We start from the raw sequence: 22,257 nt of genomic DNA on the forward strand, positions 1-22,257 counted from the left end.
ATCAAAAGCTTGCTCCCCTTCTGGTGTTCCTAACCACTCTCGCCCATGGGCAGAGTAGCCTTGGCTAAAATGATTATACTCCCACGGCTGTTATATTATTTCACTGCGTGCCACTTTGGCTCCCCAAAACCTTCTTTGTACAATTGAATAAATTATTGACCGAATTGATACAGGGTGGCGGCCGCAGGTGAATAACCCTGGCCAAGATCTGCCTACAGGTGGAGAGGGGCGGAATGGCAGTACCGCACTTCGAACATTATTATGCGGCCGCACAGCTACATTGGATCCTGCATTGGATGCAGGATCCCGGTGGGGCAGAGAGCCGCTCGGCGGGAAGGTGCCTGGGTCGTTTTACCATACTGGAGTGGCTTATTGGTCGTGTTGGTCCCCCGCACCACAGTAATATTCAGTTAGAAATTGCCGATCGCATCTGGAGTCGATATGTGACCAAAGGGTCCCTTGTGCCACCATATTCACCCAAGTGGTGGTAGTTAGAGGCCTGGGGGTCTGGGACTCTCTCGCAGAACAACTGAAGAAGAAGGATGACTCTCGGCCTCCCTAGGTTGTCAATCCACTGTCTGGCTGGGTTGGTGCATTTAATTCATACCAGGGTGCCAGGCCGGTCTGATGAGTACCTTAGATGAAGCATGAATCACAAATGAGTAATCATGTAACCATGTCTAATTTTTGCGTTGGAAATGTTCGAGCAAGTAATCTTCATGACTTACTGTGCCCCTGCACTCTGATTCTGTAATTTCTGTTTTGCATGTCTCGTTGCCGCCCCCTGTTGTGCTCTTCCTCCCCCCGCCCCTCTCCCTCCTCCTCCCTCCATCTTCGGCCTCTCCACATTTATGGTCTTGCTCACCATGAAGAACTTTTGTCTTTTATCTTTATTTTCATCTTTCCTTTTCCTTTCTTCCACTTTATTTATTTCACACAGTATTACTTTTTATTATTATTTTTTTTTTCCTTTTTGTTATATTTGCATCGTTGTGTCTTGTGTAGTTAATGTTAAGCTGCATGCAGAGTCATTTTTTCCAGGTGCTGTAACCTGATGTAAGGACCCGTAATAATAATGATGTATGCATTCATTGTCTGTTATGCAAAATTACAATATACAGATTTTTTTTTAAAAATAAGCCATTTGTCTTGTGTAGAACACATAGGGCCAGATCATGAGTTCAACAAATGGTTTGTACCGTCCACCAACCTTCCGATGGAGAGGTTGCCACCACACTGGCTACCTCCCTGCTGGACCCATTAAGAGTTTCCGTCTAGGGAGGTGGGCGGAAATGTCAGTTTCCACCAGGCAGCCTAGAGGGAAACAGGCTACAGCATTGTCTCCAGTTTGTAATCGAGCCAGTGGCAATAATGTAGCCAACAGGGTGCACCAGTACCCTTGCAATGTTCACTTTCATTAAAGCAGACAGTGAACAATGTGACAGTGCTGGGCAGGGGGGCCTTTGCACTGCCATGCCAAGTGCATGGACAGTGCAGGGGCCCACCTGTGGCCCCCTGCACCTGTTCTCCGCCAGCCTTTTCATGGCGGTTTTACCACAGTGCAAAGGCTGGCAGAGAGTGAGGTAGTAAACCCCAGGGCATCGCTGTGAATTAGGATCTCCGCCATAGCCAGACCGCAGGGATCCAAGATGCTGGCAGAGCTGGCAGTTCCAGCTCTGCCAACCGCCAGGGTTGTTATGTGGCAGTCGGACCGCCACACACATAATGAGTACCATAGTCTTTGATGCAGGGAGAGTATCATACTTCTAAAGCCAGTAAGGTCATGTCCCATGCATCTGTAGATGGTATATTAGTGTTCCTTTTCTGCACAACCCTGTGTCTACTTGGTTACACTTCCAGACCCCAGGCATATTAAGAGGCTTCCAAGATACTGCAGCATTTCTTTTAGCTACAATCTGCTCCAAGTCACTGAAAGTACACTGCTGACTAGTATGTTTAGTTCTTCTCGTCTAACTTAGTAAACATTGCAATGGGTCCTGTGAAATCTTCTTGTGCTATACCTCTCTATTTATGGCTAATTTCTCACTTCACTAGGCCCTTATAACAGTACATTACTGGTCCATATGATAAAAACATGCCTGTGACTGTGTACATCTCGGACAACTATCTGCAGCTCCTATGTACATTTAAGCAATATTGTATGGTGATATATATGGTTGATAGACATAATCATCTTGGGTGACCTGAAATTGAGCATTTCTAAACACCTTTGGTACATGTTCTAAAATGCTTAGCTGGACATCTTCTTCAGTCTCCAAGCTGGTCCCGTCCAGGTGCCATGTGCTCCCCTGGTATAAACTTGAAAGCAGGAAACAGGTCCACATTTAAAATTGTGATCATAGGTGGGCAATTTCCAACTATAAATATGTTTGGGAATGCATTAATTTCTATAATCACCACCACCCAGTACAACACTAAGCACTGGTGTCCCTAACAGACATGCATCTATCTCTAGGGCATCCCTTCTCCGTGGATCACTAATCTAATGCATTGGCCACAATAGCAGTGCCACTAAATATTATGACTCCTGTCACTGTCACCCCTTGCTCTGTTAGGGAAGTATAATTTTTCCATTTGTCAGTCTTTTCCTTTTTCCAGCACTGGATGCAATAATGCCCAAAAAAAGAGATTACACATCTGCACAAACCATTAGCATCATGCTACATGAAATTCCTAAAAGAAGTTCAAATAAATATCAAGCAACTAGAAAGAAAATGATGGAGGCTTTATCTAGACAACGATAAGTAACAACTAAAGAACAACTAAAAAAAGCATTAAACAACTATAAAATAGAGATAAGGAAAGCTAAAGAATGTTATCATACTAAAACAATCGTAGATGCAACAAATAGGTCAAAAAGGGTATTTGACATAGTAAGAGAATTATTTAACCCTGAGTGTACTAAACAAACAATAAAGCACTGGCAAGAAATTTGTGATGACATCTAATATTTTTAATAACAAGACTGATTTGATCATCGCTGACATAAATGCAGACTCATCCTGGTGAGTCCATACAGAAGAGATAGAAATATCAGATATGAAATAGCAAACCAAATGGTCATTAAACTAGAAAGACTAGAACCATTGAAAGATGTTTTTAGAACTTTAGCAATGTCTATCTCTTTCGGGTCATTACTGGACCCAGTGCTTCCCAAAATATACAAGAAATTACCTACACCCGGATTTAAAAAAAAAATGCAATCCGTACTTAACTGCAGACAGAGTTCCATAGATGTGGAAGAAAGTGGTAATAACCCCTATACTAAAACAATCTACAGCAGATGCAGTGCTTAGTAATTATCACCCAAAATTGCAACACCACTACCTGGTAAAAATCATGGGAAAAAACATATCAAGGTGTGTAGGTACACCATGTACTAGGGAACAAATTTGACTTCATTAGTATCTAGTTGCTGTTCCTTTCAAGCCTCCACCAACTCCCAGTGTTCTCTCCAGTCAGGAAAGGGGTCGTAATGTCATGTACATATCAACCCATGCAACAGAGGTAGAGGCTTATACTTGAGATTGATTAGTATTAATATCATATATACTCACTTTTGTAGGCACCTTTCTTCATAATACCTTACAATATGACATATCCTTTAGTATCTGCATGTATTTTCATCACCTCAAGAGAGAGCCATATGAGCACTCCCCTCAAAAACACCAAACAAGCATTGCCAAATGCTAGTACCCTTGTTGTTCCTTCCAATTTCTCTGACTCTACTTTGGGCTTGTTAGTTTCCTGAATGCATGCAATTCAACCGTTCATTTTAAGTAAAATAATTTCTGTATTGCTTAACTGGTATACTAAGAGAATCACAAAATTCAATTCAGCACTCCCCTGACACTAAGGAGTTTATAGCTGTGTAGGACACAAAGCGAGGTGTTGTCCAGAGCTCCACCATCAATGGTTTCATGAGTACTACAATCCAAGATGTGAGAAAATGATGGCGTGTGTGTTAGGGCAATAGTGCAAACCAAACCTCAGCTGAGGTTTGTAGAACTATTTTGCCATTACCCTGATATTACCCTAAAGCAAACATGAATAATGTTTCCCAATCTGACATACTTAGCATGTGGAAAAACCTACAAAAATCAGTTTTGCACTCTGACTTAGCTCCTGTCCTATCATTAAATCGCCCTAGAGTCTCTTTATAGTGGCACTGTTGAATCCTCTGTAACTTACAATAAGACACATTCAAGTAGAATAATTATGTACCCTTATATCGACACAATGATAGGTGAAATTAGAGCCATCCCCTGCATTCTCTAGGCTCTCAGGTTATTAGTTCTGCAGTTATGGGATTCAGTTCTGGGCCTTGGAGCAAAATGCCTGATGTAGTTGTCTTGTCTGTATCAGCCCCTGCACCAGAGACTCCATTATCTCATTCTGAGACAGAAGAGTGCTGCATCCTCTGTAACAGAACATTCTCAACAAATCATGCCCATTTCTTATTAGCCTGCCTTTGGGTGGGGCAATTCCCTTGAGAGCACCCCACAGTCTCCTCTGCATCACCTGGAACTTCTGATTTCACTTGCTTGCTAGTTTTGAAATCCCCTCGCTCTACAGTCAGCTCCACACTCTCTGGGAGCTCGAAGAATGGTGTTTTGTTCATCTGATCCACTTGCAACCGAACTAGGTAAAGGAGTTCAAATTGGACATCATGTTTTCAGAGACATTGTTTGATTTCCAAATATACTCTGAGCTGTTGTTGCACCAGCAGCATGTGGTCAGGAAAAAAATTGTCTTTGGAGTTCCCAACATCCTGTGGGCATGTTCCTGAGCAGTAGCTAGTATTAGATCACAATCCCTAAGTAACATTCATCTGTCTGAGGAGATCCCTGAACTGGCTTCCTCGCAAATACTCTCCTAGCTATCCACATCAGGGGTCTAACTTGGGGTCTGTAGTACTTGCACTGTAGGTTGGGGCTGTCAAGTTATATTCATTACCATTGATCCTACCTGATAACTCATTTTGCTGCTCTGAGCAGCATGATGTCCGGAGCTACTTCATCAACATTTTTTGCTACAGCTATTTTCAAGTTCAATGTAGCCTCTAGATTTGCAGCAAACGTCTAGTTACTGCCCTCAAGTGTGCTTTCAACTACATTGAGTGAGACCATTGAGTTAGTTGCCAAGTCATACTCTATGTTTGCTGCAGCTCCCTTCTCCACTAGAGACCACCCCACTTTAGGCATCATCATGGCGCTACCAAATAGATATTTTGTGACCTTGTCAATGTAACATTTGATACAAGTGGACTCCTAGCACATCCAACAAGATTCCAAATGAAACACATCCAAAGTCTCAAAGCATCACACCACGCAAACATGTAGCAGTAATTAGTACAGGATCTACAGAAGGCTCCATCTTAGCTGAAAGTACCTTTTCCACTGTACTTGTCTTTCAGAGTCACTATTTCCCCAGGTTTGGCCACCTGGAACACATCTATGAGGGAAAAGAGGTTTACAAGTACAGCCAGGTAGGATATCACAGAGGGCCCTCCTCAGTTCCTTACAGTGCCTACTGTTTGGTGAAAAGAGCAGGTTGTCATCGAAACTTTATGTTGGAGGGAGACGTGCCGATCATAGGTGATGTGAGGAGCCTGATTGCAGCTGTGAAGAACCTCATAGTTCTGGATTTTCACCTGCCGCTTAGATTTAAGGCAAGGGGAGTGTACTCTGATGCCAGACAAAGTTTCACAACCTTAGGGACACCTTTTGGGGATGAGGACTCAATCCTGCAGAGGCCAGCAGCAGGGCTCAGGTACGGCCCGGTCGGTACTATTCAGCTGGGCAGTTGCAGGGAATTCCTCTAGAGGCTTGTTGTGTCCCTGTAGCTGAAACAGGAGGTCAGTTCTGGGTGTTCTGGTTTCAAGGCAAGCAGGTCAAGTCTTCCTTCTTCAGACAGCACTGCAGTACTTTTCCTGAATCTTCCACATGTCCAGAGTGTTCTGTTGGAAGGTTCTGAGTGTGCCATTCTTATGCCCAGTGCCAGCCTGTGAGTGGGGGATGCCCCTTTTGTCTACAAATTTCCTTTTCCTTGGTTTGGCTCTAATATGTCTAGATGGACAAAAGCAGAAAGGCTAGGCTTCAGCTATGATTGTCAGCGCTTTGTCCATTGGTCAGAAGGCCTACTTGTTATACTGGAGATGGTTTTGGTATACAAAGAGTCAGTCTTTGTCCCTAGATGCTGTTCTCTAGGCCACACAGTGTTAAATGCAAATGGCAGGATTGAAGATGTTGTGGTGTGGGATAAGGTCAGTGGAGCTTCAGCCCAGCACCAAGACATCCTTATCTCATCGGATACCTCTTACTCTTGTATGACAGTGAGTGAATTTTTTGTTCTCTCTTTTCTAGTATTGTTGCAAATATTCAGACAACCCCATAGATGTTCTGTCTGTATATGTTACACATATCCCTTGTTTTATTCGACTTAGACCTAGTGAAGCCCAGGCTTCAGCATAATTCACACTCTTATCTTCATTACCCACTTTGTAGGCTTGGGAGTTGCCTCATTCATGCACTCCTCACCCCATCTACTGGATGTCAGTTGCACATGTTTGAGACAACTTGTACTCTGATGTTTATTGCTAGTGTAATTATAGCAGTTTCTGAAATTGGGTCTATTGGTGCCTGTGGTGTAAGTATTGAGACCACATTTGCAGATGATCTAGGTCCAGGATTCTATTCTGTTTGTGGCTATAAACATCTTGTAGATACACTTATTACCTTGACAATATCATAGTAATCTTCAGAATTGTCTGATCTAGCAAGACATCCTGTGGCACATCCACCATTTTGTTTCTAGTAACAGGCATACTTTAAAACCAAATTTTAACTCGGGGTTGTGAGGTTGGTTAATGTGATCTATCAACTCCCAAACAGCATTGGGCGGGGCTGTCTTTTCAGATTTCCCCTACTTCCACACTGAGTATTGTCAGTACACAAAAAACAGAGCCCCACAAACTTTCAGAACTTATGAAGGGGTTTTACCATGACTTCAGAAGACATTGTCTGCATTTGTTTATCTCCTGGGCTGACGTGTATTCAACTTGAAGCAATTAAGCATGCTTTCCTTTCCTCTCACTGGTAATGCAGGCTCCAGAGACTCCACGTCTATTGAGCACACCTGATGTATATATTTTCCTTGGTACCACAACAATACTGTCCCCATTAAAGTCAGTGGGGCTGTGGCTGCACATCAGCTGATAAGGTGGTAATGGAAAGACCAATATTTGTGGATGCTGCAATAGATGACTCTCATCTATGACAGCATGGAGGCATCATCAAAATTGAAACAATACAACAGAAATAGTGATGGCAGAATACATAGAGGGGCTGATTTACAAAGGGCCTCCATACTCATGGCAGAGGCTCTGCATTCATGGCAGGGGCCGCTCTTCTGACAGGACCTCCTCTCTGCAGTCACTGATTGCAGAAGTACCGCTACAGGTGGGCCCCCCTGCTCGGACTCTGCCACAAGCGTGGAGGCCGACTGTGAAACGACCTCAGACTGTGTGAAGTGTCAACTCACCTGTGCACTGGTCGCCTAGCAGCCTGCCCCCCACTTATATTTTGAAAAGCTTCTCAATTTCAGTTTTATTGCATTCGATTTATCAAAGCCTTTGCATAACAAATAGTTCAAAAAAGATAAAGGAAGCATATATTGTATGTGATCTGTTTATCACAACAGAAATATAAAACACACTCAGTACATATTACAACTAGGAAGATTCAAGAGTTTCAGAGTACATCTTAAATACAGTATGAAATGTTTGCTTGTATGGGTATTGTTTAGTGGAGAATATTCAATGGATATTTCTTGTGACTGGTCAAGTAGCCTAGTTCAACTAAAAAGCTAGATCATTTGTCACTTCTCTCTTCCCCCTCCAACCTTCTAACCAGAGACGATCAGTTAATACCTGCACTGTATATGAGGTAATTCAACACTTCTTCATTGCATAAAGTTGTTTGTAAATCTAGTCTCTGAGTGAAAGATTGAGAATTTAGATTATTTGCAGGGAAATTTCCACTGGATCAAGTAACATTAGGATGGGCATTAATTCGGGAAGCAATTAAATGACAAATATTTAAAGGAATAATACAGGAATACAGGGAATGACCAATATATAACTAAGGGATCCTAATTAAATAAAATTACATCAAGGGGTGGAACACTCTAGAGTAAAAAAAGACAACTCAAATGACATTTCTGAAAGAAAGGAGCAATGTAAAGTGGCAATGTAAAATGGCAAAGGCAACAAGCACCTGCATGTAGAGCAATTGCAGAGAAAAAATAGAGGTTGAGAAACAGAGGAAATGCAATTGGGAAACCAGTGGTGGTCCGTAGAGAGTCATTTCGGTTAGGAACAGAAAACAGTCTCAAACCAATAGCACATTAGTGTTGGAGTTTAGTTTGGGTGCAAAAAAGAAAAAGTGGATGAAACTCATTGATGAACAGAGGACACAAAATTGGTGATGGTATGATAGTTGACATAGCACTCCAATTGTGTAGCTTCAGATTGCTTATGACTGCCCCCCTTTATGCAGTGTGAGTTTTGCTAAACAGCCCAGAAATATGGATTTTGACTAAATGTGACTGGAGCATAATAAACACTTTGGCTAAACCCATGCTGGTCAACTGTGCCTGCCTGCAGTACTTGAAGATTTTGCTGCACGCCACCATGGATGGAGTGATATATCTTAGAAGAAACAACTTGAGAGATGTTGGAATAGAATATCCCCTGCACGGTGTACACTTATGTTCCCTGTACCTTATTTTGTGATTTTTTAATTTTGGCCTAAGACTCATACCAACCCAGTATGTGTGTAGAGGCCTAGACCTTTCCTTAAATGGAGTGAAGTCCAGCATCTGTGGTTTGGAGTGGTACATCAAGGGGACCTCATTGAACTGATTATGAACCACTGCCCCTTTCATGTGTTTAGCACATGGATCAGTGGTGGCAGAGTATTGTGTTTTGTGAATCCATAGTTGTGACTAGTTCTTTTTATATTTGTGTCACATGAGTAGAGGTATAGTGATCTAATTGTGTAAAGTTTGGCATTTATATGCTGAACTGGACTCTATCTAGGTCTAACACTCCAAGTGAATGTTGTGCTTGATGGTGTGTGTTGCCTGTTTTGTACACACACAGTGCAAATGAGTGAGTTAGAGTAAATGAAGGCTTGTGAAATCTATATTGGATACCCCTAGCCTATCATTGAGTATGAAATGGAGGTGAGGCTGTTTTCTCAGACAGTAGAAACCCTCTCTTATTCCACTGATCACTCTTCAGTGTGGCTGATTATATTAGGTTCAGAAAGCTCACACATCTTTGTTTGGTTGGATGTTACCCTGCTAACAGGGTCATCACTCAACACTGTAATTTCCCTGCCCACAGGAGCATGGGCAGGGAAGGCATGTCAGCTCCCATCCGGTGGAAACTTAAAAAATGCTCCATCTGGGTAGGAGCAGACATATATTTCCCTGCACATGCTCTTATGCATAAAAAAACTCACGTAGCTCCTGCCCAGTGGGAGCAATCAAAAACAGCTGCTCCCTATGGGCATGAGCAATGCACCTGGGGTGGGTGCATGCAGGGAGCCAGTGTAACTCAGTAAGTCTCCCTCAACGTGGCCAGGACCTACGAGGCCCCCCATGCATGGCATGGGTGGGCTGCTCATGAGTGGTTGATGGCCAGGCCTTGCAGCCAAATCCACACCATGCACAAACAAGGGCAGTGCAGGGTGAGTGTTGGCTTTACATATGGTAATAAAATATTACTTATGTTAAATAACCCTAGAAATTTAAAGAAAAAAAAAAAGGTTAAAGTTCTGTTATAGTCAGTGATATTGTAATTATGCAGCAGGAGAGGGACAAATTATGCGGCAGGGTTGACTAAATTAGGCAGCAAGAAAAGGAACAATATGTACCATAATGCAGCACATTTTCTGACAGTATTTCTGAATTAGTTTCTTATTTTTTCACCTGTTAATACTGGTGAAGCATAGGTTGCACCTCATTAGTACTAGATTAACACCCAAATATAGAAATAAGCAGATGGTGAAAAGTCAATGTTTGCAAAGTGCGTTCCACTGTGCAACAGCAAGTGTTGCGGCATTTTTAGTAACTATTGAACCACTGCATTTTGTATGTTGTGGTGCATTTTGTGATCCCCAAGAGACATAGAAGTAGATCTGGGGATACTTGACTATTGACCAGCTCAGAGATATTTGTTGTCACATAGATCCATGCTCTTGTTAACAGTGTGAAGTCCCAGACCATGTGTAAAAAAGTGGCGCCTTCATATCCACATCAAGGGCAGGCTTGGGAGACCATTGCAAACATCACTTGGAGCCTGTGTGTTGTGAGGTATGTTTGAGGAACATAATTAAAGTGTCACAACTCACTTCACGTGTTCCACTGCCATCCCCCATGGCTGGGCAGTGAGTGCAACCCTCAGTTATCCCAGTGAGGTTAGCTACGAAGAGCCCACTCATCCCCCTCAACAACAACATGCGTAGAGTGCCTTTAATGCCATACAGCTCATGTCATGTGTGAGGAAACATTGGAATCCATGATGTAAATTTGGCTCATCTCTGCCCATGTATCAAGAAGAGTCCGTGTGAGTGCATGATATGAGAGGTAGGAGCCCACATTTAACCCGTAGAAGTCTTGCAGGTCTTGCAGGTCTTGAAAGGAGCGCAGGATCCCCTCATTTCATAGGTCATTCATAGGAATAATCCCAGGCTCTTGCCATGGTATTGAATCATGGTTCCCTAGTAACACTACTGCAGTGGGCACCACCCATATCAGGAGTTGTGGTGCATGCTGTCCCTGGTACCATCAGGGCTCAATGTATCTATTCCAAAGCAGCTTAGCTACCCAGGCAAGCTCACTATGGTCTTTCGATGGACCGCCAGGCAAGAACAGCCACTCTAGTAGGACTGTGTTACCCAGGGAAACCAGCACTGGTCTTCCTTCTCACATTTAGTCCCCACTATCCAGCTCATGGGCCATTACAATTGCACCACTGGAGAATATAATTCAAGGTCCATTACCCCCAAGCCACCCTCTATCATCGGACGTTAGAGCTTTTGGACCAAAACCCATTTACAGGCAGGTCCCAACACCAGGTCCGACATCAGTCTTCTCATTTTCTTTAAAAAAAGACCTAGGTGGCATCACTGCATCGAAATATAATAACCTAGGGAGGCCTGGTCATTTCTGTTAGTCAGCCGGCTCCATGTTCAATATATTTCCATGTGCCGTTATGCCCTCGCCACCTGTGGTCCATCAAGGATCCAGCATCTCCCTGCGAGGCGAGCTCAATGGTGTAATCAGGGATACCTCGTCAGAGGCAGCCACGTCAGGGGCTCCCTGCTTAGAATGCACAACTGTGTCTGGGTCAGCACCTGAAATCTGTTTGTACTGTACGTAGAGATCTCAGCAATGGCCTGTGCTCATTCTTGGGCAGCCTGTTCCTCAGTCAGGCGGGATGGAGTCTTTGTGGGGTGGCACCGGCACTTGAGTCTCTTTCCAGGTCACCCCTGCAAGGCATCTCCTGATGCCTCCCGCTACTCCAGAATTTTCTTAGAGCGCAAAAATATCCAGGCCTCATCTGGGGGTCAGGAAGAAATTAGTTGTGCCTGAGTCCACCACTCGTAGGCAGGTCGGAAACAGCAAGGCAAAGAAGAGCACTAATGTCCAAAGTTGAGCCTTGACTGCTTCGAAGGTGTTACATCTTTTTTGGACCTTTGCTGTGCAGTCAGGATACTCAGCCATCGTTTTGCCATTGTAAGTCCAGGGACCTTTCGCCTTGAACATCGGCAGCAAAGATAACGATCTATAAAGTTAAGCAGGCATGCTATGATGGGACGCAGCAGTGCTTGTGGGGAAGAAGGGTTAGGAGGGAGGGAGGCTCCCAGGAATCCTATGCACCTTTTCAATGGAAAATAATTTCAGGAGCCTAGAGGCCAGGACAGTTGATGTCAGCCACTTCTCCAAGAACAGTTCAGTGTTTGGGCCTTCTGAACCCTATGGTTGCAATCACCGTGGCAAACAGACCAAGGCGCCATCAAACATCACCCCGAGTGAGAGACTCGCCACACCTGTATGGGTTGGACAGCAGCACATTTTACTGTGGGGCCTGCAGTGATCATGCACAGGCTCCTTAATGACACTGCATATTGCCATGCGGCACTTAATCCTGGAATGGCAGTGAGTTTCGAACTGCTGTGCATTCCACTTTAGATGCTCTCTCCCTCTTCTTTCTGTGACTTTGCTGCTGGACATCTCCATGCACAGCATTGTTAGCATGCTTTCTTGCATGCTACCTAGACCTCACTGCTTCCTGAGGTTCCATGGTCCGACATCTTGACGCTGGACTTACCAGTGGAGCCTCACTACTGAAAGCATTGTTTGACACTGCAGGCTGCTCACGGTGCTTCTGATCTCTATAAACATGACTTTTGGGGCTGGGGAAGCACTCACCTTACATCCTGCTTCCGTACCCCACTGAGTCCATTTATAATTTCTTCAGCTGCGTTAAATACCCTCACCCAATGGAATTGTCTTGTGAAACCTGAAGATGTGACACTCTGAACGCTCTCTGGGCCTGGAGAAGGTACAATATCGGGTGGTATGCCACATGGACTTACTGAGGGCAATTGTATGGGACAACCAAGGCCCCCTTGGGCTACTGCATCCTGCATCTGAGTGCCTGCACACTCCGGCATTACTCCACTCCTCCTGCCCAGATGAGTCTGGAATCTGGGGTGCTTCGTTCACTTCTCTAGCCCAGGTGCTGGAGCACTGACCTCCCGACACCACCAAAGGAGACCACAATTTCCACCCATCTTGCCAACCGCTAATGCATTACATGGTGGGAGAGCCCCTAAAAGCCAGCTAGTAACCCCCTGCTAGTGAATCAGCCAGTAATTGACTTGGGGTTCAGATGTGCTATCTCCAGCATTATACTAGTGCCTCTACTATGTAGCATGATAAGGAGGAACCAACACTGCTATAGATGTGAGGTAGACCCACATACATGCACAGCTAGTAACTCAGCCTGCCCCATGCCTGACAACATTCTCAGGCTGAGCTTGGAGCATCTGGGATCCTTTCACTTTGGATAGATTTTTCAAGTGCTCAGGGTTGTGCTTTACTGGGCATCGGAGGTGGTGATATTGGGGTATGGTGAGCTGGAAGACTGCTAAGTCCCCACCTCAGAAGTCAATCACGGCCATGCTGTCGGCCACTACGATGGATCCAATTCGTCAATTAGAAAGTACATTGGAGAAGCACCCAGGCATGTTCAAAAAATATCCTGTAAGCTGTTTAAAACTCCAAAAATACCATGGAGGCACAATTGGGGGTGATACAAATTGAAACTGGACTCTAGCAAAAGGATCACACTAAACTGAAAGAGCAAATGGATGATGCACAATCCGCTTTAACCTCCGTCCGGCCCTCCGTTGGGACTATTCAGGATCAACTTAAGGCACTACAATCAGAAGTGCAAGACCTTAATGTGAGGTCTGAAGATGCAGAAGGATGCTCTAGAGGAAATTATATAGATTTTCTGGGCTTTCCCCAGAAACCTAAGTCCCCAGAAGTAGCGGTGAAGGCCGGTCGCATCCACCTTGCCAAGAAACTCTACTGCAGGCACCGATGGAACACGTGCACCGCTCTCATAAAGTGGATGGGCCACACCAGGTTAGTCCCATCAGCCGGCCCAGCTCGCAGGTTGGTGTGGTGCAGCCACAGTCTCCCTAATTCAAAAGCACTGCCAGGAGAATAGCAGGATCATGTGGTGTCTTCCCACTGCTAGGGGAGCTTGGGCAGCAACATGAGAGCGAATTGAGATGGATGGGCAGAATAAATGCATAATATTAAACAGGCTGGGCGCAGAGCTTACTACAAGGCATCCAATGCAGCTGCCATCTTCGCCACATCTCAATCTTTTTATATTTGTCTAGAATTTGTGATAAATTATTTATTAAATACTATAGTTTTTTTGAAGTTTGGAATTAACCATAAGTGTTTTTAATCTTGACTGGGTCCTTGCTCATTTATTAAATAATTTTTATACTGAGGAGGCACCCGGGCCAATTTTATTCTTATTTTTCATTCTGCATCCCTCCAGCTGTTTCTTAGTAACCTAAGAATTTTAGGTACTAAAACATAAACCATCCTTTTATGGCTAGATGGTCCCATGCAGGATCCCGTCAGACATTGCAGCACCAGTCTGACGCGGAGCAGAGCCCGATGATGCTGCATGATGGCTATTGCTTCCGAATTAGTGTGTGCCGGTGTTTAGTAGTTTGGTTGCCCTCCACCTTCTGGAACTGTGCACTCATTATTTTCATGACATCTCTCCTGGGTGCCACCATGGGCACCCAGTGTGCAATGGAACAATGAGGTAGCCTCAAAGCCCCCATGTGTCCCAGCCTGTCCCAGCGGTCTTCCGTGCCTGTTTTAAGAAAGCCCCCGGGTGGGCCAGGTCCCTGGAGCATGTCAAAAATTAACAGGGGGCACACAGGGCCTACCTCCTGTGCTTATGTATGCCCAAGGGACCCCCACCTTCTAGAGAACAAAGAAATAATGAATGCAGGGGGTAGCACCTCCACCTACCGCAGTCCCAAGAATCACCGCCTCCCCGAAGCTAAAGAAATTATGAATGTGGGAGGCCCCTGCAGCCCCGGGGACTGCCACCTCCACTGGGCTAAAATTAATGAATGAAGGGGGTCCGTTGCAGTTCCCCGTGGATCACCTCGGGATATAGCTGTTTTGTTTGACTTGGCAGGAGCATTGACAGCTCCGGTTTGAGCAAATGACAGCTCTCAGTGCCTGGGAGTGGAGGTGTCCTCTGTTTCTCTGCTTGCAGGCATCCGGGCAGGGAAATGGAGGAAACAATTAATGTCACAGACAGGAGGCTGCACAGCCCCTTCTCCCCAGGCTGATCTGGGCCCCAGAGACCTCACCCCCCCGGGCCCGGCCTAAACATAAAAATAATTCTGCGGAAGGGAGGCTGTGTGGCCCCCCTCCTCAGGCTGCCCTGGCCATGGGAACCTACCCCCCCTGGGCTCGGCCATGTCACCTGGGTGCCCCACAGAGGACCAAACCAAATTGGTTGGGGACCGTGGGTGGAGCCTAAAAAGCCCCTGTGGCCCCACAGGCTCCCAACTTCATACAGGAGCCAGCATTGCTGACACAAAGAGGAAGCTGTTAAAGTAGCAGCTCTCTCTCTATGAGAGCAATTGTTTCCTCTGTTTCCTTGTCTGCATGTGGTGGGCACGAGCCAGCTGTGGGAGATGGTGGTCCCCAGGGCCATTATTGGTTTCATTGGGCCCCCTGCATTGATTTTCTCCAAAGCCTCCAAACAATTAAACATGCCCCCAGGACCTGGCCCACCCATGGGCTTTAATCAAACAAGTGAGGGAGACCCTACTTGTTTATTTTTATTAAAAAATGTTACCACAAATTTGCAACGTCACAAATTCAGACGAAATTTTTTTTAATAAGGTATTTTTTTGCCCTGGCAGGGTCCCTCTGTGACCCCAAAATCAGAACTAAGGGGTCAGGGTATCCCAACCCTAGCCCCTTTTCTTTTTTAAATTTTTCTTTTGTGTACAGCTGAAGCCGGGTCCTAAGATGGCTGCCAACACTTCCTGTTTGAAGTGTTGGCAGCCAATTAGAGCTCTGCATGAGCTTGTTATGATTCACAAGGTTTTCTTGACCTCAGATATACAAATTTGGATTTCCTTCAATTTCTCCTAAACTACTGAAAGGATTTACCCCAAAAACCTGAAAGCGCAATCTGTGTACCGAAAGCTAGCTTTCTGCCAAATTTGGTTTAATTCCACCCAGTGGTTCAGGTTCTCGTTTTGTTCAAAGGACCTATGGGGTTTAACATGGGATACTTTTTTGATCCACCCCCTTTTTCTCTGCCCCCTTTTAATGGATCAACCCCAAAGTTTTGTTACACAATAAGAATCACGGGCACACTTTTTAAAAAATAAAAAATGTCATGAAGATGCATCAAACAACACCAAATATATAGGCAAGTCAAGAAACGCTTTTTCGATGGAAATATGGTCCTAACTATAACAACCTACTGGCCACGGCTTCCCTGGGGTCCCCCTTTATTTATTTAGTTAGTTTTTTATTTAAAAAACATTTTTAATAAATGCCCTTTATGGGCTATCTGACACTGTGGGAAGCCTTAAGCCTTCGCTGGCAGTGTCATTGCTTCAGCAAGCATGAGCTGCTTTGACAGCAGCTCCATACTTGCTGAAGCATTTCATCTCTGTCCCCTGTGTCAAAGATGAAAGCTCAGCAGTTTGACAGCGGGACCTGCTTTAAAGTTCCCGCTGTCAAACAGCAAACAGCTATGTCCCGTGGGTGGGCACCACTAGGACATAGCAGGAGCCGGCCCTCAGGGTGGTGGTCCCCAGGGCCAATATTGGCTCCAAGAGGGGGACCTCAGAGCTTGGGGGTTCCCCTTGGCCTGGGGTTCCCCTTTCTTTTTATACACTTTGCCCCAGAGAGGTGGTCCCTGGGGTGCGGAGGAGCATGGGCCCCCCACATGTATTTAATTAGAAGCCCTGGGGTTGGTGGTCCCTGGGCTATTGGGGGGCCGCAGGCCCCCCACCTATACTTTCAATATTGCCCCCGGGGGTGGTGGTCCTCAGGGCGAGGGGGGGGTGTGGGCCCCCTGCATATATTTAACTAGAAGCCCTGGGAGGGGAGGCTGTCCCCAGGGCAACGTCGGTCCCATAGGGACCCTCTTCACTTTTTTCAAGCTTTGTCCCTGGGGGTAGTGGTCCTTGGGACGTTGGGGGCAATGGGCCTCCCTGCATATACTTAACTAGAAGACCTGAGGAGGTGGCGTTCCCCAGGACAGCGAGGGGTTGTGTCCCCTACATATTTTTAAATGGATGCCCTGGGCAGGTAGTGGTCACTGGGGTGCCCGGGGGCATGGGCTCCCCGTATATTTTAAATTGAAAGCCCTGGGAAAGTGGTGGTCTCCAGGGCAGCGTGGGGGGGGTCTGTGGCCACCCTGCATATGAAACAATGAAAGCTCTAGGGAGGTGATGGTCCCTGGAATTGTGGGGGGGGGCAGGAGGCCCCCCTCACTAAATTTTTAATGCCCTTGGGATCTGGCCTACCCTTGGGCCTATAAAAAACACGTGCTGGAGCCTATGCTTTTTATTTTTTTTATTTTGCCTCAAATGTGCAAACAATTAAAAAACATGTTTTTTTTATTTTGGAGTGTCCCTCTGGGCCCCCCCCCCGCCAGTGCTAAGGGGCAAAGGTATCTCCACACTGGCCCCTTTTAATTTATTTTTACTTTTTTCCTGGGACCCGGCTCAAGCAGAGTCCTAAGATGGCTGCCAACATTTCCTGGTTTGAAGAGTTTGCTGCCAATCAGAGCAGTTTATTTCCCTGGACAAGCTCATCGTTGTTCACAAATATTTTGCAGTCAGAGATATACAAAATTGAATTAGAATTTCCCTAAATTCCTCAAAAACTACTGAACAGATTAACTCCAAATAAGCGAAAGCATAATCTGCGTACTGACAGTTAGCTTTCTGCCATATTTGGTGTAATTCCGTCCAGTGGTTCGGCCTGTAGTCTTGTCTAAAGAATCCCATGGAAATATATATATATATATCACACACAGGAAGTCCTTCTATTCTTCCTGTGCTCGCCTGTCGAGGTAGGTGCTCAGAAAATATATATATATGAAACACGAATTCCTTAACCAAATTAAAGGAATCACCGCACTCCAAAGTTGCCATATATACTGCTCCTTTATTTTCTGGGCTTCATTTCCATTACATTCACTAAAATGCCGCCTTACGTGTTTCAGTCTGCCAAGACCTTGTTCACAAGCATTTCCGATTGTGACCCTTACTTCCGTTTTTTATATCCACAATTTTGAATTTAAGCATGCTCATCACTCCTCTTTTCCAACTAAATTTACATACGCACGTTTATAAAGAATAAACATTAAACATTAACCAAGCCACATTGCTTTCTAAACCTTATAAAAAATGCAAAAAATAACAAAAATTGAGCACTGTGTTTCCCATTGCATTGTGCATATCGTAGTTGGCATCCATAAGCTATGTTTATGTATTTTTGTTTATCATTTACCCCAAATTCTCTTCATGAGCTTATTATCAATAAAACCATATGTTATATTTCACAATAGGTGTCCAGCGCATTTATGGGGTAAATTTCACCATCTCTGACATGCTTTATGGTTAAAAAGGTCCTATGTACACTATGCATAAAAACTTATATTAAAAAAATATATATAGAAAAACCTCATATATGAAAGTAAATGGAATCTTTGTTATTGGTGAAATATTGTTCAACCATTCACAAATGTCAAGGGGTCAAGGTGCGGATTTCTAAAATGTATCTAGACTCTGTCTGTCGTAATTTCCTTTCCCTGTCCCCTCCTCGTTCATTAATGGGTACTTGATCAATTGCATAAAATGTCATAGTTTCCCATTGACTGCAATGTGCTTGTTCCATATGTTTGGCCGTGGCATAGCTTCTGTCTTCCTTAATGGTTGCACAAATGTGTTCCAATATTCTTTTCTTGGTCTCACAAATAGTGCTCCCCACATATTTCAAACCACAGGGGCATTCAATGACATATACCGTAAAACGACTCTTACAAGTGATATGATGTTTGATCAATTTTTTGACTCCATTCCCTATGGTGTATTCTTTTGTATTTTTGGCAATCCTGCATGCTTTACAATTTCCACATTTCCAGTAACCTGTTTTTTGTAACCAATTTTCCCTTTTTCCGAGAACTGAAATGACTTTGTGTTATTTTATCGCGTAGATTTGGTGCTCTCCTGAAGGTCACTTTACGATAATCTCCCATCATTTCTCTTATTATAGGGTCCATTTGAAGGAGAGGCCACTGTTTAACAAGGATTTTACGTATTTGAGAGGCACTACTGGAAAATGTTGTGATGAATCGTATTTGTTCATCTGATTCTCTTTTTTGCCGGGGGTTTGTTCTCTGAACTAATTCCACTCTCGACGCCTTTTCAAACTCTCTGTTTTGCCTTGTTAATACATATATTTATATATCTTAAATAAATATACTTACCAGGCATAGTAAAGGAATGCCTGGTTAAAAAATCTGAGTGGAACTGATGAGCTGCTAGAATTGCTAACACAACGTCATACACCCATACAGTTACATTTTGCAATGTATCTCATTACAAGCACATAAGTGAAGTTTTTTACACATGATAAAGTGTCACATGTAAGCCATTGAAATGTCACTCGTTCACACTGACAATATGAAAATGTCACACATAAGCAATCAGGAATTTTGTCAGATATTCTTACTTGGCTTGCTCAGTTCTACCGTCATTCAGTGTTGCCTTTTAAATCTACAGCACAGTGTTTTTGATACCATCCTGTTCATAAGAGCACCTTCATTTAGAGGAGTTCAGAATGTTTGCCGTACAAAAGCTGCATGATTTATTAGAATATAATGATGTCACATCTATATTAATAATCTAGGGTATGTATTGGAAACAAATAACTTGCATCTCACTTCACTAATGGCATTGTCATCAAGGTGAGGGCAGGAATTGTCTAAGTTTATGTTTGAAAGCTATCACTTTTAATAAATGGCACCCAATGCAACTATTGCCCCCACTGATAATTTATTGCCTATCCCACCTCTAAATCTCACTAAATTTACAGCCACCTGGCACATATGTCTCCTTATGCACATAAGGGAACCTTATGCTACTGATGTTCGTGGTAAGGTGTGCAGTGCCATTATGAAGCTTGGAAACGTTTTATTATTGGAAGGCAAAATGTTTACTCTCACCATTTTCCTCTTGCTTCCGTTCTCACACTATTGCTCGGGCTTGGCTGTAACTTCTTCACAAGATGGCTGTCACACAGGATATTGATGCAACTATGTTAACTTTTTTGAAAAAATACAATAAAGACCGAAAGAAAAGTACAGACAGAGCCCTCCAGGCATGCCAAGATAAACTCCTTGATGTGTCTCGTCCTTTTGCAAAAATACTAGAATTGGCCCTCCACACCAAAGAATGGGGGCTCCTATTCTCCCGGAAGTTCTCGTCAGCTGGACACAACGAGCAATTTGCTTCTTGGGCAATATGAACTGTGCTCTTGCTTCCAAGCGACGAATATCAGTTTTGATAAGGATAAATCCTTAAATCTTGGACTTGGCCTAAATTGAGGTGGGTCCTCTAGCCGAAGGACAATTGTTTGGTGACCATCCAGTGAATTGTATTGGAAAGTTTGTAAGCACCTTCACTTCTTTAGACAAGTCACAATCTTTGCTTAAAAGAATGTTTAATCCCCTTTCTGGAAGGGCTGATTGTTTTTGAGGACGGCGGATTGGCTGGGGCTAACAACAAGTTCCTCCTAAGGGCTACTATCCACTGCACAAGGGCTATTCCTAAGATCCAGCACAAGTGGGCTTCTACCCTTCCAGAGCAAGAGGTGCACGTGGACGCTCCTTCCATGTCCCCAACAGAGGGTATAGAGCAATTGACAACAACTCAGCAGTTAAGTAACCTTTCTGTTCTTTCTCTTCCATTGAAGGGAAAATCAAGACATTTTGGGCCAGATGTAAGAAGGCCTGCATTTGCTATTCCCAAGTAGCGATTTTTACTGAATCGCTATTTGGCATTCGTAAAATGCAATGTAACAAGGCAATCTCAGAATTTTTAGGGATTACCAAAAATTCACAATGCCAAATTGTGAGTACCAAATAGCAATTTGGTAAAATAGTGAATTGGTTTTTGGAAATCGCAAATTGCAATTTTTGTATTCTGGAGCAGAATGATGACATCCCAACCAGGAAGTGAGTCAGTGCATGCAGTTTCCATAAGCCTGAGCCACAGGAGCATGAAGAGAGACCCAGCACAGCACCAGGGAGGCACTCAGGAGAGTCAGCCAGGACCAGGTGAACACAATGGCCACTGATGGAAATGGCAAGGACACAGGAGGGAGAAAAAGAAAACTGAAATTCAGGGAGCAGGAATTGGAGGTGCTCACAGAAGAGGTGGTCAGGAACCATGACCAGTTATTTGGGAAGAACTGACTACATGTCTCAGAAAGTGAGAAAAGGAAATTGTGGACTGACATCCAGACCAAAATCAGCAAGGTGGGTATTGCGCAGCATACAATAAAAGAGATTAGCGAGCACTGGTACGACTTACGATCACGTGCCAAGGAGAGGGTAGTAAGCAGGCTGAAGGAGGGAAGGAGCACTGATGGAGGACCATCCACCCAGACACCGTCAACCTCCTAGGAAGACATGGTGGAGTCAACACTTCTGCCTGAAGCAGTATGGGGTCTCCCTGACATAGACACCTCAGGCATACCCGGCACCAGCAAAGGTAAGGGCATTAATGATTTGAATCACCATATGTGCATGTACAAATGTCCCTTATAAATGTTCAATGACACCATGCAGTGTGAGAAACAGTCCATGCCACATTGTATATTCAACACAACAATGCCTTATGGAAGTGATAGTCCAAAAGTGGATCTACTGCCAAAATAGCAGTATTGTATAAAACCAACCTGACAATACAACAGACATATCAAGATACAATGCCATGGGCAATGTTTAATACAAAAGTAACTGTTTCATGAATCATGGAAAAAGAACATATAGAGTGACATGCTGCGCATTGTTGTTGCAGATGTTCCTGCACCTGATGCAGCGGAGACTGAAACTGGGGGAATGAGGAAAGTCAGGCACAGTCTAAAACCAACAACACTGAGTCCATCATACCAGCACCACCCAGATGCAGGCAAGAGCGGAACCCCTCCCAGATTTCACTCAGGACTCTGATGAGATACAATAAGCTGTGCAGGTACTAATGTCAGCTGGTAGACACACCCACAGACAGCAGTCCCTGTTTCAGCGGCAGTATAATCCTCTCAGGGGGCTTTGTGAAGAAGGCAGACAAAGCACAGTGGAAGGTGAGGGCCCATCTCTGTTTGGTGGTCTTGAGGCATCCATGTTGAAGGTGCAGTACCTACGATGTAAGCACATGAGATCAATCCACGGGCAGTTGGTGTCTCACAATCACAACATGTACAAGCTGACTGAGGGAAAACAAGCTACAGTAGAACACCTAAGTGATATGACAACTGCAATTAATAGACTTTGCACTGTACTGTAGCATG

Source organism: Pleurodeles waltl, chromosome 2_1, assembly GCF_031143425.1.
Source record: "Pleurodeles waltl isolate 20211129_DDA chromosome 2_1, aPleWal1.hap1.20221129, whole genome shotgun sequence".
NCBI lineage: Eukaryota > Metazoa > Chordata > Amphibia > Caudata > Salamandridae > Pleurodeles > Pleurodeles waltl.